General features: G+C 34.7%; 1 protein-coding gene and 1 long non-coding RNA gene across 2 annotated transcripts in view; both read right to left on the bottom strand.

The window, feature by feature from the left end:
• The window catches only part of LOC112149248, a 25,545-nt gene extending 19,924 nt beyond the window's left edge, over positions 1 to 5,621 (bottom strand). The window contains exons 1-2 of the long non-coding RNA XR_002919765.2: positions 5,548 to 5,621; positions 5,110 to 5,250 (exon numbers count right to left, since the gene is read on the bottom strand). This is a non-coding gene — a long non-coding RNA (uncharacterized LOC112149248). The remainder of the gene's footprint in view (positions 1 to 5,109; positions 5,251 to 5,547) is intronic.
• The window catches only part of LOC112149246 (GRIP and coiled-coil domain-containing protein 2-like), a 523,867-nt gene that overhangs the window by 385,345 nt on the left and 131,542 nt on the right, over positions 1 to 6,980 (bottom strand). The window lies entirely within an intron of this gene.

Raw genomic sequence — 6,980 nt, 5'->3', positions numbered from 1 at the left:
AATCAAACTAATAAAATAGAAGAACAATAGTTTGATTGCATGCTGCAATCAAACTAATAAATAAATAACTAAAGCAGAAGTTGGAGATTAGGAATGACATGGCCGTGTTTGGGGAAGCTTTCTTAGAGCTTTTAGGTGTCTAAATTTTGTCATCCAAATTCACTCATTAATGTTCATCTGATTGATAAGGATTTATGTTTTACTGAATATGTCAGAACTACCTAATACCAAGGGCTGGGAATTTCAGGGTAACTCACGATACGATGCGATTCACGATACTAATAGTATCTTGATATGGCAAACATTGCAAAAATCATTATTTTACCTTGATAATCAATATCACTATTTTGAAAACAAATGTTTCTTTTTATTTTCTTCAAAACATTTTTTAGAACAATTTAAAATACAATATGTTAATTTAATGCCCTTTCCAACATTAAACTAAAATTATCAATAAATATAAATGTGTCTTTAGAATAATTACAAACATTTTAAAGTAACTGATAAACAAATCTCCAGTTGAGAAATATAATGGAGAGTATATTAAATGGCCATAAATATAATAAATGTGGAAATAAAAATTCATAAAGTTGCATTTGAATTTGACATTTTTTGTCAGATAATTCAATATTATTGAGACACAATATAAACTGCAGTCTAATAACATTATCTGATCATTGTTTTTACAGTGCTGGTCTCCATATTCATTTCCCCCTCCTGCAAAGCACCCCATGGTGGACTTTTTGGTTTTATTTTAAAAAACCGATTAAGGGAAAGAGAGGACTGATAATTGCTTGAGTTGAAACAGTTTGAGGATATTTTGTCCCACCTCTACCAACAACCAATAACAACAAACATTAAACATACAGTTCATGTTATGCTACGTTCACACCGACCTTGTCAACGAGCGTTCAAGTGACCACTTCCAATGAAAAGTCCATGTAAACGTATGTACATGTGCGTCTCAGGTTTCTGTGTTCAAAACTCTTGCATTCATGTATCACCACAGAAATTTTTAAGTCCGTCTTCTTGTGTCAGGAAGGACATTCGGCGTAAAAACTCTGCCAAATCACTGATGCGAAACAGTGGGTGCTGTTACGCTGTGGCGACCCCGAATGGGATAAGCTGAAAGTGAACAACTACTCTTTGTTTCATTTATACTATTTACATTATATATTATTCTGCACTTACTATATAATCTGATTTGCAATACACAATTACATCATAATTATTCAATATACATTGTCTTTTAAATTTTAAATAATTTTTTTGTTAATTTCAAATAAATAGTGTTGCTAAAATGTTTTATTGTTTGTTAAATGTATGAAAAAATTATGGTAAATTGGATAATAAAATCTTGTTTTTCCTCGTAAAATGTTTAGGTATAGTAAAAAAGAAATATTCCTTACAGAAGAACTTTTTTTTTTATGTTCAACCGATGCCCATGTTTGTTTGTTTTTTTTCGTGTGTGTAAATCCAACAGATCTTTTTATTTTTCAGTGTTGGATGTATTCAGACTGAAAATGTGTTCTAGATTATCGGGGTAAACAAACTCTGGTTCGCTTTAAGCTGACAAAATGTGTCCAGTCTGAAAACACTATAAAAAATAATTTAGGTATTTAAATTTTGTCATGCGAGTATAATAATGTCATAGTTTCTTTGAATACAATACATTCATGGAGAATTTTTACCAATGCGCAATTCGTTTTCCCCCCTCGGTCTCATTGTTCTGCTTCTTTTTTTTTCCTCTGGAAATGTTGGGATGATCTATGACCGCCCCTAATGGGACCTTTGTCACAAAAAAAAAAAAAAGCTTTCTGTACCATGTGCTTCCCAAGCTCAGTCAACCAAGTTCCATTGTACTTTTTTTATTTCTTTTTTTTTTACTTGCACACTGCAGTAAGATCAAAGCAATTACTCCAAGTATCTGCTCATCAACATTTATCTACAGCTCTGAAGCAGAGTAAGAATATAGATTGTCAATCATAAAAGTTTGAGCTTTTACTGTGTTTTCTCAAACACTTTGACAACATATTTATGAGAACATTACCGTTATTTAGGACCCCACAATTGTACATTTAGCACCCATAGCAACATAGATTAATCTGGGGAAATTGAAAGCATGGAGGATGAGATTCTGTCATGGCAATGACTCCCCCTTCATTGTCAGATCAATCTGGCTTCAGATGACTGTGCAGCAGTTTCTGTCTCACATCCATCACTTTCAAATTCCCATCTTAGGAAAGTATCAAAAGACGGTCTTAATTCACTGCTGCAATTAAAGATAATGGTCACTGTTCACACATGTCAATGAAACTCGGGGTGCACACCTTCTGCAAGAAGGCGGCTTTGATGCTGTGACAGACACTGATAAGAACATCTTTGGCTCCATTTTCAGCTTACTGCTCATTAAAAGACAAAAAATGAGGGACAGTGAAGCTCAACGTAAAGACAGATGAAGCAAAAACGAAATTTTTTCATCAAGGGAATGGTCTAAGAAGTATTCAGTAAGTTACCTAATTTCTAAATTAATTTTACACTATATATCTATCTTGCTAGTAATTAGTAAAATTATTTTTTTCCTTCAAACGTGAGGCAAAAAGCTCCTAGTGTTATGGGATGGACAACCCAAAATTGAAACCAAACCTGGAAATAATTTTTTTTTTTAAAAAGTGATCTAAGGAAGGAGGGAATGGGTGGAGTCTAAAACTTGGTTATGATATAGCTGGAAAATAACAAATCTAAATTGGAAAGAGGTCAGCTCTGTCTCCCCCTCTGGTCACCGACTTCTCCTAAGTTATAACACTACATCTCCCAGAAACCCCAGCGCACAGTTTCTGGATGCTGCTCAGCTGCATCCAATCTGACAAACACCCACCTACTTCTTAAGCAGCACACAGAACCACACTCAGTGTGAAGTATTGTTTGTGCCACCCTGCCTGCAGTACCAAGCATTTCTATCTGGACCTGATCTTCTGTTTACCTGACCCTATTTATTTTCTGATAGCCTGCCGCCTGCCCTGACCCACACCTGGACTCTGACTACTCTAGTCTCTTCTTGGATGATCCCATGCTCGTGATTAACCTCTGCCTGTCTGATTTAGCTTTGTGGACTTTTAGCTGTGCTTAGTTCCTGTCTGAACTAATTAAACCAGCAACTGGAACCAGCTGTCTGCTCGTTTGTGTTCGGTACAGTGTGCATAAACTCGGTAAGGCTGGAGCATGAAGCCATGAAACGACAAACTGACAGGGAAGCAGAGTGAGACAAAGGAGTATTAAAAACTCAGACCAGATAGAGTGAGGATGGAAAGTCCAGAGTGCCATAAAAGCTGCTGTATGTCTGATTGCACAGGAACATCACTTTGGGTTTGTGTTGTTGTTTTTTAATCACCATAACTACCTTTTTGTTACTTTGTTGGTGAGAAACTGTAATATTATTGAAACCATTTTACTTGTATTATCAACTCTTGTTATAAATAAAAATAAATACATTAAAGTAAGTTTCGCACAGTAATACTTTACTAGTATCATGTCATTACCCATCTCTATTTATTTTAAAACATGTCATCAAGACTTAATATAAAGACTTTACTGGATACTAATGAATCATACAATACAATGTAGTCTGCATGCAGCAAGAATAATATTAAAAAGAAATAAATACACATATTTTACCCACTTGCAACATTTAAAAAACTAGCTTTATTTTATTCTCTATGCACTAGTAGTAGTATGTTATGTTTTTTATACAGGACTTGAGCATCAATGTTCGTAATCATAACTATTGGAAACTGCTAATGAAATTGGCAAAAACAAATCATTTAAGTCCATCTCCTTGCTCTTGTTCTTTTACTATAAACATCCATAGGTAATAAAAGCTTGAGATTATAGAAGTTTTCTTAAAATATGCAACTTAAATAGCCTTTTATTTATTTTAATCAACCTTTTCAAATATTTCAACATATTTTCACCTAATGGTTTTACTTCTTGTATTCGACTTTAACCGAAGTTTTCTTTCCAAATATCTATGAATAAGGACTTTTTTTCTTTTTTGAAAAAGCTCTTGACCTTCACCTTAAAAGTCTGCAGTGTGATTGTCAGTATTTCAATATAAGTGACCACCTTCAACCAACTGCACCCTGTGAGCAGAGTAGCACTCTGTTGAATTTAAATGGGATTTTTAAATAAAAATAATCATAAATAACTGAAATATAATTTATACTTTTGTAGGAAAACTTGAACTTGAATATGAAGTCTGCAGCCCTGTTATTACTTTGCTCTCATAAGGATCTCAGTTATTCTTTCACTACTATTCAAGGGTGTTTTAAAGAAGTGGGAAGGTTTATTTCACCCAGTCAGTGAGTCATTTCTTATTGTTGTTGGCCATATATGATTTTGGCTTAGCGGGTCTGGTTCCCTCAGATAGTGGACGATTAAGTTGAATGGTTTTAGACTTGCTTGTTCCTGTCAACTGATCTACCAACACTGCTGCAGTTTGGAATTGGGCTTTACTTCATTTTGATGAAAAGTCAGGTGGCCATTAGCCCAAGGCTGACTTTCACATTTGTATTATATTGCATGGACTTTGTATAAAAGCCGAGAATGGTTTGGAAATGTCACCTTTCCTAGACAGAGAAGTCTGTCAACAGCCGCATGCTATTTTGAGCATGTCATGGACATCAAGCCTCACTGTCAGCTGCCCTGCAATAAGCAATCACACAGTTTCTCCGGGAAATAGTTTTTCTCTTTTCTGTTTGTTCGATGGGTCTGTCAGTCATTCAGCCAACGGCAACATGGATGATATTTCACATGCATTTTTTTTTTTTTTTTTACTGGGAGGAGGGACAAGCTTAGCCAACTTCCTATATTTCAGTAAAATGATGACAAAGGGACATTTTGCTCCAAGAAGAACTCTTGGAAACCGAATTTTGGGAAAATTTATATTTTAATTTAAGACATTTAAGGGTGTAAAATTAATGTTGATGTAAAAGTAATGTAAAATAACAGAATTTAGTAAACTGTTTAAAATGGGCAATGTCTTTCTAAAGTTACGGTATATCTGTCACAAGACACCAGCTTGGTTGATGCAGACAGGAAGTAAAAGATTACCTCAAAAATTAGGTCTGAGGGATAAGCTACTGTTGCTTATGTAGCCGGTCCTCTCTTGCTGCGGGACAGTGCGGGTCAAAGTCATCTGTGTTTTTAAGAATCGAGTCTCACACAAGGATTGCCACCAAAGCTGAGGGTTTACTGGGAAAACACATACAGCACACAAAAAAAATCACTGCTGGTCTCAGTTGTCTGCACAACCTTAAAGAAGGCAGAGAAATATCACCACGTGAGACCACGAATGGTAGCGCTAGCTCTGCTGCTAGCATTAGCTGATTTCAACGTGCTGCATTTACATAAAAAATACATTTCACAAAACTGACAAGAATAAAAACGGTGTAAAGAACATTTTAACCGATTACCAGTACAGTTCCACATTAAAAACTTCATGTAAACTTTTTTTTCTCTAATATGGCAACACCAAAGCCTGCAGCTTACCTCTAGGCCGGTCCCCCAGGGACTGAAGGGAATGCCGCAAACAGACAGGAAGTAGCGCAACTACCAAAATAAAAGTCTGTGCCTAACCTTCTCAAATTAAGAAAATAAAGATAGGAAAGAAGATTTTGGTGAAATTAATAAAACAACGTCCACAGGGGCTACACTTACAAGACTAAATAAGTTTGTGGTTCCAATAGAGAGATGTCAAAATGCACACATTTTCAGCCTATGTTATGTTTTAATTAAGTTGTGTTTGCATGTATATCAGTAGGGTAAACTACTGACCACAACTAAAAGCTAAAAAAAACCAAAGTAGTGGCTTTGTAGTATAGCTGATAATAAAAAAAATCATTATTATGGATTCAATTCAATGATTGGGTTAAAACAAAATTAGGGAGCGATACTGAGCATTAGAGTATCGATCCGATAACGATCCGATAATAGTCAATATTGCCAATATCAATATTTTTCATGAATGTGGTGGATCTGACATGAACTTCAAAATCTCAATTGTTTTTATCATGGTTAATGTTTTTTGTTTGTTTGTTTCAATTTTTTAGTTACTTAAACATACAAACAGAATTTGGACAAGCTTTTAATTAAATAAACACTTCTTGAAATTTTAAACAAAAGTGAAGAAGTGAATGCAATACAGTCAACAAACCAAAAGAAACAAGTAACTAGGATACAAAGATAAATCAAAATGTTTCATGATTAAAAAAAAAAGTTAGAAATATAAATAATTAGTAGCTTCTTAGCCTTTGAAAAGAATGAAATAAGAATGAATAAAAAAGGTGAAAACTAAAGATACTTTTTGCTGATACAGAAAAGTTTCAAACAAGAGTGGAAATATTGATATCTGCAGGCTGGAATCGATTTGATACCGCAACTTGAGAGCGATTCTATCGATATTTTGGATTAGTCTGTCCCGCATTAACCAGAACACCCCCCTGTTTGACAATCAGCAACTGGGGGTTGGACTGGAGGATTGATCAACAAAACGATCAAAAATCCTAGCCGTTCCCTCTTGTCATGAGTTAAACACTGAGAACAATTTTTAATCACAATCAGTGGAGTTGACTAGAATTAGACTTGATGGACAAGCAAGAGTTCTATATGAAAGTTGAAGGTAATAATAAATTCAAACAAGATTTGTAGCAGACATGCAGCCAGAAGATGGATAGATTATTTGGCAACATTCTCCCCAACAGCCAATTTAACAGGCAAAAGATTAGTTTTGCAAATACAGCTAAGACAAGTTAGTTACTTCATCAAATAGGTGTGAAAAAAAGGAATTTATATCCTCTTGCATTGACCAAGCAGAAAGTTAAGTAATATTTGTTGTACAAAATCAATAAATTGCTCTCTTGATTCTAGATTATGACTTTAGATCCATCCATCCATCCATCCATCTTCTTGACCGCTTCTTCCCT

Source organism: Oryzias melastigma, linkage group LG13, assembly GCF_002922805.2.
Source record: "Oryzias melastigma strain HK-1 linkage group LG13, ASM292280v2, whole genome shotgun sequence".
In the NCBI taxonomy this organism is placed as follows: Eukaryota; Metazoa; Chordata; class Actinopteri; order Beloniformes; family Adrianichthyidae; genus Oryzias; species Oryzias melastigma.
Note: the sequence above shows the minus strand (reverse complement) of the source record. Positions and strands in the feature narration are given on the sequence as shown.